Source organism: Meleagris gallopavo, chromosome 6 (genome assembly GCF_000146605.3).
Source record: "Meleagris gallopavo isolate NT-WF06-2002-E0010 breed Aviagen turkey brand Nicholas breeding stock chromosome 6, Turkey_5.1, whole genome shotgun sequence".
In the NCBI taxonomy this organism is placed as follows: domain Eukaryota; kingdom Metazoa; phylum Chordata; class Aves; order Galliformes; family Phasianidae; genus Meleagris; species Meleagris gallopavo.
The window spans coordinates 10,322,826-10,335,530 of record NC_015016.2 but is presented as its reverse complement, the minus strand read 5'-3'; positions in this window follow the sequence as shown (position 1 = coordinate 10,335,530).

Below are 12,705 nucleotides of genomic sequence, written 5' to 3'. Positions count from 1 at the left end.
GAAATGACATTTTGTAAATCCTGCAGACCTGAGAACATCATATGTCGAGATGCTTTGCACTCCATTCTTTCTAAAATCACAAGGATTTTTCCACATTCATTTTAATAATTTTGACATATTTTCATGTTTTTCTGTCCTGTAACATTGATCTCATCATAATCAAAACAAAATTTTCTAGATACGGTGTGACAGAATGCTCCCCTAGATGCCAACCTTCTCCTCTGACCTGCCCATTATGCTTAAGATCTTGATCAGGACTGATAATATTCTTTTGTTAAATGCTATGACAATGAGTCAATGATTTTACCCAAAAAATAGTGAGTGGCTTGAGTGCCCCTAATAGAAGACTGCGTGAGACCTCCCATATTCCTTTTAGACATTGTGAAGTTTGAATGTCTATAATCTTGGGCTGGATTATGTGGAATATTTACCAGTGGTGAAATATTGAAAGGTACTCCCCTTGAGAGAATATAAACCTCCACAGTGAAATGTGGTGGGAAATCCATTCCACGATAGTTCCCTAAGCAATGTAAGATCTTCAAACTTTAGATTGTTAGCAAATACCAGGAGAGCCTGATATGCTGACTCTAAAAAAAATACAACATGGAGTATGAAGCAGGGTGGAGTATCATGGCTAAACTCCATGATCATCCTGCACAGATGGGGACTTGATGAAACTATTGGAACTGATGAACCACCTTGTTATCCTGAGCCAGCCCTGAGCCAGCAGCTTTCCATCTTTCTGTCAAAAACATGTTCTCTGATTAAAGTTTGCAAAACAAAGATATGTTTAACTAAAGTCGCTCAAGCTCTATCTGAAAATAGTATAAAAATGGCTTAAAAGAGGAGCATTTTTGGGAAAGATATCACTGCAGACAAGTCAAGAGGACACCGCTGGCTTCTGAATCCAATCAGCAGGCTAAGCCTCTCTTCTAACCCCACCTAGTGATGCCTATTGGGTCAGATTCGCACACTCATTATACTGAATGCTTCACCCAGAAAACTTAGAAATCTCTGTGGAGTTATTCCACAACTCAGTGTGCTTATGGTTAGCCATATTACTCATATTCTTGGTTAATTTCATACCCTTTGGGGTGTATTTATCACCAGCAATCCAAAATAATCTGTAACCCATTGCTTTGAAAAGCTGCACTATTCACTAATCTAGCTGTGAGAGTTCTCACTGGGTGGTCAAAAAGCCCATCTGAACATGATTAAATAAACTGTGCAAAGAAATATCTGTGAATCTGTAGTCATGATATTTCATATATTGAACATGACCAAACTTACATCACCAAATTGGGCATCATTCAGAATCTAAGCTCAACCACCCCAGGTCATCTGATGTCTGATGACAAACTGAAATGCAAGGGGGTTTATTTTCTGCCAAATTTTGTTGCCCTTTTCACATAACATACTGTATGAATGACATGAATATGTATGCTAACGTACTGCATATGTATGTCTTAACAGTCTAAATGTAGAACTTGAACTCTGAGAGTGCATGCCTGATTCGTCAAGTCTCCCAGTCTCTGTCAAAGGAATGATGCTTTCTAACTCCACACTGGAGCTAGTGTTCTCTTCCGAGATTTTAGATGACATTCCCTAATCTAATTCTCATTTTCACACACCCAGTCACCTAGTTCCTGGTTTGTATTTCCCTCATAGAAATTACACAGTTCTCAGTTCTATGAGAGTGCCAACATTGTCCCTCACTTATTTGCACCCTAATACTGCTCCTGTAAGTACCTTATCTTGCCCTCTTCCCGGCTGTTCTTGTCTCCCACTGCTGCTCCTGACCCACATTAGCACCTTATGCTATTGTTCCTCCACTCCAGAAGAAAATGTTCCTGTTCTGTCACCAGCCTAAGATTTTCTCCAAGAGAGCAAGCTGCAGGTAATTTTTTCCTATAGAAAGCTATGCTGCTACCATGAGTTCTACATCTTTAGACAGTAGCATAGGGTGGTAGAGCTTCTTCCCCACCTGAGAACTAGATATTGTGGAAGACTGTGACAGTCTTCCAATGAAAGATTTTCTGAGGGAGTACCACTTTCAAACTTGAGCTAACTGAGGTTTATGACTTGCCCAGCATCTCACAGCTGTCCTCTCCAAGTTTATCAGGTACCAACAGCATAGTCTGATCCTATTAATTTGAGTGTAAATTTTCACTCAGTCAGCTACTGCCTGTGATGTTTCATTTCTGTTTATCTATCAGAAATAAGTGTCTGCTTTTCAGAATGGGTTGTATATATTTGACACATCTTTCTCTGGTTCTTCTGATAAGTCACTGTGTAACAGTCAATCATGCCCAAGCATAAGACGAATCTGAGCTTTATTTTACTGTTACTGCCAGTCTCTTTTGGTCTGATACATCTGCTTAAGTATAGAAAATGATGTTGTAGAACTACCGAAAATCTGATTAGATGTATTACTGCTTTTTCTGCCTTCCCAGATAACTGAAGGAATACAGTTCTACAGTATGAGAATATAGTGTTATTTACCTGTTCTGGCTTCTGAAAGACACCAGCAACTGCTTTTCAGAACATACCCATGTTGAAATTTGCTCTTGAATTCTGCAGCTTAAAGAAAGACACATATGCTGCCATTTGTGCCCAATTCAGCTTAGACAGTTTCTGGAAAAATGCTTGATTTTGATCTTGATATAGCAAAATTAAATAGAAATTGCTAGTGTCTTACAATAGACACTACATGGCTTATAAGGAACAAGGCAATAATAAATGCACTTATGCATTTCAGAAGCTTGTCATTTTAACATTACTATCTCTTACATTGTTAACTTAATCTAACATGTAAAAAGGTACATTTCAAATATGAAACTGCAATGAAAGACGCTGGTCAGCTTCAACGTATGTCCCAAGGCTTCAACTCTAAAAAAACCGAAGGCAGCTTTTAAAAAATGGACACTTCCATTCACAGAAAGCCTTTATGATCCCAAAAAGCTTTTATTTTGCATGTATAAATCAGGCTGTGGAAAAAACTGTCAGTTTATACTCTCAAGCCAAGTGGTGTGAAAAATTCAAACTATTCTCCTCTTAACATCATTCACATGTGTCTTCTCTTCATGAAATTCAGCCCAGGAAAATGTTGTGTATTTTCCCATATATTCCTGATAATTAGATGTTTCTACTGAGCACCGCACCTTTGAGTTTCACAGAATCCAACATCCAACAAGAAGCTGAACCCCGAGTGTCAAACTCCTCACCCATGATGGGCTGGTGACTGTGAAAAGACCGTCATCTCATATCCTTCGCCTGATAAACACTTTCAATGACCAACTGAACAACATTGTTAATACACCATGGCTAAGAATAATTGCTTTTACACACTGAAAATAAAGATTTTATGCATACATTGGCTTGAACAAGTTTTCCAATTTTAGAATGTGCTACTTTAGCTCCTTCCAGCCTGTTTTAATGCTGACCTCCCCAGAGAGTTTCTAAATAGTTATATGATTGTCAGTTTGAGAAAGCAGCAGAATTTCTGGCACCCTAGAGGCAATGAAGATGTCATAGCAGGTTCGATCATTACTGCTTCAAAAAATGTTACAAACCTTTGATGGATGACATTTCAGAGGATGTAGTCATGTCAGTTGCTTAATTTTCTTTTAAGGACAAAGAAAGGCGGGGTTGTTTTTTGTCCTTTTTTTCAATTGTTTAACAAATAAGCTTCTTTTCATATGCCCTAGCTTCCAGCATATTTATCATTGCATTCTTTAAGGGATGCATAGATAAAAAAATAATCCCTTACAGGCTAATATTGGTTTCTTTGTGGTTTGTATCCAGAAAAATTATTTGGTATATGCAGTCTTCAGCAGAGAAAAGCGTCTCAGCAGAGAGGAGAGAACTATCCAGCAGTGCTCTTCAGTGGTTTCCAATCAACAGAGCATTTGTGAGGGGATCACTATCTACCACTGCTTAGACACATAAATTAGTTTTATACAAGCTGAAAGTACTTGTTTCTGTGTGAAGGCAGGCTAACAATTGAAGGGCATATTGCATCCATCTTCTATTTGCAGCTCAGAACTCTTAGTTGTCAAATCTTTCAAATATTTTCTTTTTCAATGTGATTGACAAAGCTAGAGGTCACTGATTTTTTACAAAAAAAAGAGGAGTATTTTTCTTGCACTTCTATGGATAGTGAGCGAAAGCTGAATAGAAGGTATCAGAATCTGGACTGTTGTGAACAACTTGCTATTCAACCTTCAACGAAATATTTAAACTTTGTTTTGGAAACCTAGAGGTCATTTTGATAATGAGAATGTTGGTATTTTTATGGTAATCCTGGACAAACATGAAGAGAGGCAATGTAAGTAGTTTGCTGCATCGGTCAAAATAAGTGTGCTACAGCTGAATAAGGCAAACAAGAGAAATAAATGAACATAGGTAATGATTTTAGAACGTACAAAATATGCTGGAGTAAATATGCATCTGTTTTTGTATGACAGAAAAACAAAACCATTATTATGTTCCTTCAGATTTACTTATAATTTATCTCAATCTGTGAAATCATACATGATACTTTGATATTTTGAAATAAGGGTTTTGAGAATAGCTCAGGCTTAAGTACAGTTCTGTTGCTTGCTAAATTCTGAACCATTTAAAGCTTTAGTGTGAGAAATATTTTCAAAAGAATTGTTAAAAATTTGATATATTGGGCTAAAATATTCAATGTTGATGCTAAACTTAATACCTGCATATATAGGAAATGACATGCATGCCCTACCCTGTCTCTTGTTGTGGTATTTAATTAAGAATAAAACATTAGCACCATTTTGTATTTTGTTCTACAGGTTTATTGTATTTTATATGTGTGAAGCCCCAAATGACTTTGTTTCTGACCTCCATCACCCCAGAAGTATCTTTGCCACCTTCAGAGATTGCAAAAATGGAACAGAGCACTGGAGAATTGCGAAGAGTGGAACACAGAGTGGTGTCCTTGTGAGGGTCTTCCTATGCTACTTGCCTGTCTTCCACTGCTTTTCTGCTTAAGGTCTCGTTTTCCTTTAAAATATCTGAGGATGATTTTGACTCATTGCGATGAAAATGGGTTTGGAAAAACCTCAAGCTTTTCTGCTTTGTGTGTGTATATGTGTGTGTGATTGCTGTTACTCTAGTCAAGGAGAGTGGAGGGCTGGGATCTGAACTTTGTAGCCTTTCAAATCCTTGGCATTCACTGCCTTAATCATTCCATCAGATCTGTCCTACTGAAGACACGGTGCTGTGGGAAATTCAGGAATGACAGTTAGGAGAAGAGAAATCTGCAGCCCAGTAGCGTTGAGGGAGTTCTGAGCTCAATTTTCTGCTTTCAGCACTATTTAAATACTTTAAGTTCACTCATTTGGTAAAAATCTTCGTGCATGAAAGATATTGTGCACCTCATTCTTTGGAGTCCAGTGTATCTCTAGTGCTTCAGTGAAGACTCAATCCAGTAATCTATATTCATGTCTCTCAGCTGTCCTTTTAAGAGCAATTGTGATGGGATCCGACTCCATCCAGTGTGTGTGCCAGACAGAGCTGGAAAGAACGTGTGCCTTCACATCTATCTTCTGCATCCTAATAAGGCATATAAGCATCCAAAGACCACAGCCTCCTGAGATAGAATAGATTTGTAAATCCCAAAGAAAAAGCTTAGTTGTTCAGGGAAGTTTGAGGTCAAGAGAACTTCGGAAATGCCATCTGACTAGCCTTTGAATGTCACGGTGCTCCTGAATCTTAGGGGTATTTAGAGAAGGCAGTTAGTTTTGTTCCTATGAGTCAGTTCCTGCTTAGTAGCTCAAATCAAAGCAGAAACTGGCTATCAATAAGAGAATATTTTTGAGGAATGAAATATTGGTAAAACAACCTTATTTAAATTGTATTCAAAGGTTAAAATATATTAATTTGGCAGTTATTCTGGAATAACTGGCAATTCATCAGCTCACCTTAGTTCTCATCCTTTTCCTTTGTCCTGACAGAGCTGTTGTGTTATTACAGACTGAACTCAATACATAAAATCTTTCTAATAAATTTCAATCTTATTTAAAATATTGACACTGTGCATGAACTGCTCTTGTGAGGGTTTGTAATGGAGATCTGTTGCTTCGAGGTAACTGAGAATCTCCTTCTTTCATTGTCTTGATTTATCAGCAGCGTTTGATACTGGGGTCCTATTACACTGCCTTCAGCACCTCCTGGGTTTTTCAGGCTCCATGCTGGACTTACACATCATATTTAACGAAGCCCTATCTCTGTAGTTATATGCTGCCATTCTCATATCATACTGATGCCTAAAGCCGTGCAGTGCAATTGTATTTTGACGGTGCAATTTGCCATGACAACACTGCAGTACATTAAAATTCTCACTTTTGTTTGTTAATTTTTTATGTATAACTTACACACCAGGTGCACAGAGGTGATAATCATCTGAGAAATTATGCAGCTGTTTGTTTATGGATCTATATGACAATGTGATCTCTAACAATGCTTGGCACTTGCATACAACTGACAGGTTCAAAGATCATATGGTGTTAAACTTACAGTTTTTCTGTTGAGAAAAAGCTATTTTACAACAATTGAAAAAGGTTAGTTACGTTTCTAAATGTATTATTTCCTTCTCATTAGCATATGTTAAAACACAATTGTTGTTCTTTCTGATAAAAATTCTGTTACATACAGCTTTTTACTATTTTCACCATTTATTGATCCTAATGCGGAACCAGTAACACAGTCAGGCAGCCTGAACATCAGAAAAGTAAAAGTGGAAAAATCTCAGGATAAAAGGTTGTTTTCCATTTCCAATTCTTACATTCGCTGATCAGAGATACCATGTTTATTCCTACTGTTCTTCCATTTCAGGACATCCTGTGCAGCCTGCTCTCTGCTATGGGACTTTAGCAGATATGGGGTCAGCATCCCTCTAGACCTGACTGAAACTAGTCCCCTGTATGTGTGTATGAAACCTTCAAATTTATCTGAAAGCTATGAATCAGGTTTGATGTATTTTCTGGGAAGCTGCCTGAGCATCATTGCCAAGTGAGAATTTTGACAGCCCTTATTACTTCATATATACTGAGTTTCCAAAATACGTATTTCCCATAGAGTAATTTAAAGTTCCATAGTGGCGGGGATGTTATTGTAAGATTTGTATCCACTGATTCAGAATGAAATCAGTCTTTACCAATTTAACTAGCACTTATAGTAGTAATGAAATTAAAAAGGGTTATCTTGTCTGAACAAGACCAATTGAAATTTTCAGTGAAAAATCTACAGTCCATTTCTCACTTCTACTTTAAATCTTTTGATACACAGAATACACTTTAAATCTTTTGATATACAGATACCCCTGTCATAACAGAAAATGTTAAGAACTAACTATCTGACTCCTTGTATAGCATGGTTTGGATTTTTTTTCATTTTTCACTTTGGTTCCTTTTTATTTATTTTTCTGTCTTCATTTTCTTCTTTTTCAGTTCATCATTTCTCTTGTGGACAACCATGTGAGTGCAGTGTAGCTAGTAGGAGAAAGAAGAGATTGTCAGTTCTCATTTTTGCAGTCACATCTGTAAGGCCTCCAGAATATCTTGGTCCACAATCACCAGTGTGATAAGAACTACAGTGTTACATCCATTTAAGTTGTGTCCAAATTCAAGGATATGATGTCTTGAGACTAAAATATCATTTCCTTACCCTGTATTTACTATTTGGACTGCTCTCATCTTTCTCTTAATCTAAGTTCATGAGCACAGAATATGATATTCTCGATACAGAAGTCCTTCCAATGTGTAAAGATTGGCTTTCATCTATAACATCAGCTTCCAACCTTCTTTGTACATCCTACTTGTCTTTTCATGTAAATTCTAATCTCTAATCTAATGGGATATTAAGTCTCATATACAAGATATCCTTTTCTAATAGAAAGAAAAAAATTCTGGTGCATTTTTTCAGATGAATTCCTGCAACTTTTCTTTGATAGCTTAAAATCCAGTATTTGTGGCTGTGGAGGACTTCTTTCCATGGACCAGTGACTATGCCTGTACTGCTAAATGAAAGGGTCAGAGCATAAGCGTCAGTTCTGAGTCCCAGATGACTTACCGCTTAAGTGCTAATACTTCCCTTCACCACACTTGGGCACTCAGGTGGACAGCATGCACAGATGAAACCAGGCTTTGAGAGGACTCAGGACCTGGCAATGCAGAGTTATCATTCGTGATTTCATTCAATTTAGACACAGCTAATGAATCTGCATCTAAAGTCTCAGTTATGAGTTGGTAGCTGTTAGCAGAGGAAGTTTTAGCTAGGTTGCGAACACTCAGATTAGAGTGTCCTTCACATCAAGGCATGGAGGAAGAATTATTGTTGCAATGTATTTCTGAAGCACTGACCACTTGGTTTGGTTTCTTTGAGCTGACATTAAAAGAAAAAAGGTGTAGAATAAGAGACAGATAGCAGGTCTCCCCATGGTGACTCCTATATTCCTGTAGAGAGAGCTTTCATCCTGCAGAAAGGTAAATCGAACCTCACCTTCAATGTAGCAGCTGCCACGTTATCTTATTGCAGATTAGATGAAATATCTGATTTTCTGGAATCCTCCTGATCACAGTGTGACCTTCAGCAGACTAGGACATTATCTGCAACATTTTTTTTCATATTAGAGATAGGCTTACAGAATGAAATTCAGTGAGATTTGTTAAGGTATTTAGCTCCAGTGTTTTGGTTCAGCCTCATTTCTGCTGCACTGTACTTTGCACTTTCCATTAAGTGAAGAGTAATTTAAAAATGTGGGAAGAAACCCCCTTTTGAAACCACTCGCTATCATCTTTGCACGGCCCTCACTTCCAAATGTTGCAAAGTAAAGCAATGTGGAATCCATTCATTAAATGACACATTAAGCAGCCAGTGCCTTTTTTCTATATTGCCTGCAATAAAATATATTCAAAGCACTTCATATTTCATTAAAATTATCAGTGAAATGATTTTCATCTAATGTTATTTCTGCTTTTAATAAAAAGGCCCTACAAAATGAATAACTGAACATTTTTCCTTCCTTTCTTTCTCCCTTTACAATTATGATATTGAAAATATCCCACAAGTGAGGGAATGACCCATAAATTGAGTTATGAAGGTCATATTCTATGAAAAGCAGATATTTTCCATATATCTTTAAGGGCTTGATCAGACCTACCGGGTATAAGCTATTTTAGTTCATGGGGAAATTTAAAACTACTCTCTAAGCTTGCTGAAAGACTATTTACAGTAGTCCATATCAACTTTGAAGCATGGTCTAAATACGTGCATACATTGTTGTTCTCTTAGTATGTATTGTGGCCGTGTTAGACATATAATGAAAGGTTTGCTTAAACTGTCAAGTTTAAAGTAATTCAGAAAGCTTTTTTTCAGAAGTCAAATCTGTGACAATTAGATTATTTCACTGTGATGTTGTTCATTGTTTACTGATTAGAGAAAGACTTTGAAAGCAGAGAAATGATTACATTGGAAATGGTCATTTAGAAAAAGAAAAAGATTTCACAGACAGATTAATTTTGTTTCTTTTGATCTTAAGCTTATTGTGAACACAGATAAATTTAAGCTTTGCTGTAGGTGTCTCAGATGGGTACCAGATACCCTGAAAATATGAAAGTGGGAGGGCAGCTCCCTCAGAAGCTACAAAGGAGAGTAAATCCATGGGGTGTGTGGAAATAATCTGTGTTTATAGAAATAAAGATAATTCACATAACTGCGCTTAAAATAATTACAGAATTGGTAAAAATTGGGGTTACAATCTGAACAGTTAAGAGATGTTAATGTTATGACTGAAGAGATATACTGGAAATTCTATAGAGTTTGATAAGATAGCTGGACAGGATTCACTTTTAGTTTTTGGATATTAATAGAACGGGAACAGGTCATATCATAGAAGGGAAGTTATGAGAAATTGTTTGCCCTGAAGCAGAACAAAGGAGATTAATATAAAGTACGTAGGGTTTATCACATAATAATGTGCTATTTTTTAACAGCTTTAATATGAGCTGTAATTATAAGTGTCCCATCTGCAGTATTAGGAACAAACACTGAGACGAAGAGAAAAATTAATAATTTGGGTCAAGAAATTAAAAAAGAAGAAACAAAGTACAGGCAGTTATTCAGTTATTTCTTAGCAATCTGACTTGGAAATTCACAGCTGTATTCCATTCTGGCATCCTATGAAAGCATAAAGACAATGAAGTACAAAACTGACATAGCACAGAGGAATGTATGCGCTGAAGAAAATAGTATGTAATAAGATAAACTACTCTTGTGGCTACTTCTTCTAATAACCTGAAGCTAAAAATTATATCTGGGATGGTCTTTCCAAGTTAAAAGATGATTCTCCCCATGTGTTAGGATTTAGGGCAGAACAGCGCTTCAGGGGCACTTTGGCTGTTGAGCTCTTCACTTTAGCTGTCTGGTTTGTTTGGTTTGCACATTGTTTATCAGATTTTTTACACATCACCTTAATTCTTTTCTCTTAGATCAGCCTGCCTAGCTTCTGCACCTCACATGCTGCAGGTGCCCCCTTAGAGATACTAAGGCTCTGGCCTCATCAGTACCCTGTCGAGACATTTATCAATTGCAAGCAGAGACTTTTCTGATTGGATTAAAGATTGATTATATACTAATCACACCATCTAGACAGGCAGACAGGCAGCTTGTGGTCAATGGAATCTTGCAATCAGCACTGGGATAATAATATGCAGTTGGGATTGTTGAACAGCAGATTTCAACACACAACCTCCATACTCTGAAGAAGACCATTTACATCTTAGACATCTTTGAGAAGAAATGGATAACCAATTTACCAGTGGGAACATTAGCTGAAAGTACTTCTAAAGCATTAAGGCTGCCTTTCTAATGGGGGCAAGTGCCTTCATTTCCAAAAGCTGTCTGCAAAGATCTTTGCAAAAGGACCACAGAAATAGCTGCAGCTTATTGACTGTATGTTTGTAAAAGCTTTGGAGATATTAAAAATTTGACAGTTTCCAACTGCATCAGCCCACAACTACAAAAAAAAGTTGTACTTACTTTGGATCAAATCAATCTTCACTTTTTAAAACAGCAAATCACCTTGAGGTGAAATTGTGCCTGTATTTTCAGCATGTTGTGGAATGCAATCTTTACATAAAGTATACAGGTGAGATAAACCAAGTTGCAGAATGTGTTCTCCCTGCAGCTGATTAATCCTGTGTTCATAGGCCCCTGATCAGGAAATCCCCAGAAACCAAAGCACATCCAGCCAGAAAATTGATGGTTCTGCATCTAAGAAAGTGCACTAGAAACTTATTAGAAACTCTTTTCAGTGGTCTGTGGGGACAGGACAAGGGGAAATGGACATAAACTGCAGCATAGGAAGTTCCGCACCAATATGCAAAGGAACTTCTTCACATTAAGTGTGATGGAGCACTGGAACAGGCTGCCCAGGGAGGTTGTAGATTCTCCTTCTAGGGAGATATTCAAGACATGCCTGGACACATACCTGTTCAGCCTGCTGTAGGGAGCCTACTTTGCAGGGAGGTTGGATTCAGTGATCTCTGGAGGTCCCATCCAACCCCTACAGTTCTGTGATTCTGTATGTGTCTGTGTGGAACAATAATGTGCCCTAAGTTGTCAATTTATAGAAGTAAAATTAGAGGTCTAAATGTGCTTTCTCATTGCTGATATCTACTTTTTACACAGTTGTTCTCTTCTGCATAATGAAGACATCCTCACTTCTTTTTTGTTGTTGTTGTTGTTGTTGTTTGTTTTTGTTTTTGGTGAGGGGAAGGGAAATCAACTTGTTTGCTGTTCTAGTCCATATTTCAGTTCTTCCAGTACCTAAAAGGGGGATATAAGAAAAAAGGGAACAGACTCTTTAGTAGGGTCTGTGGTGATAGGACATGGGGAAATGGTTTCAAACTAAAAGAGGGGAGATTCAGACTGGATATAAGGACGAAGATATTTACGACAAGGATAGTGAAGCTCTGGAACAAGTTTCCCAGAGATGTTGTGGATGCCCCATATTTGGAGACATTCAAGATAAGACTGAACAGGGCTTTGAGCAATTTGATCTAGTTGTAGTTGTTCATTGCAGAGGAGTGGCACTACATGACCTTTAAGGGTCCCTTCCAACTCTATGATTCTATGATTCTATGATATTTCATAGGAAAGTATTCTGCCAGGGAAGGTTATGGAACAGATTATTTTGAGTGTGATCACATGGCAGGTGTGGGACAACCATAGGATCAGGCCCAGACAGCATAGGTTCAGAAAGGCAACTCTAGAAAGGAGGTTGTATTGAGGTGGGGGATCAGTCTCTTCTCCCAGGTAACAGTGATAGAACAAAAGGGAATGGCCTCAAGTTGCACCAAGGGAGATTCAGGTTGGATATTAGGAAATACTTCTCCAAAAGAGCAGACAAGCATTGGAACAGGATGCCCAACAAGGTTGTTGAGTCACTTCTGCTAGAAGTGTTCAAGAAACATGTAGATATGGTACTAAGGAGCATGGTTTAGTGGGAACATTTGCAGTAGGTGGATGGCTGGACTAGATGATCTTTTCCAACCTTGGTGATTCTATGATTCTAAGCATGTGAATTAGGTGCGACTTTTGACAAAGTCTGCTCATCTCATACATAGTTTTACAAATATTTTGCTAAAATATAATAAATATTATTATATAAATATATATAATAAA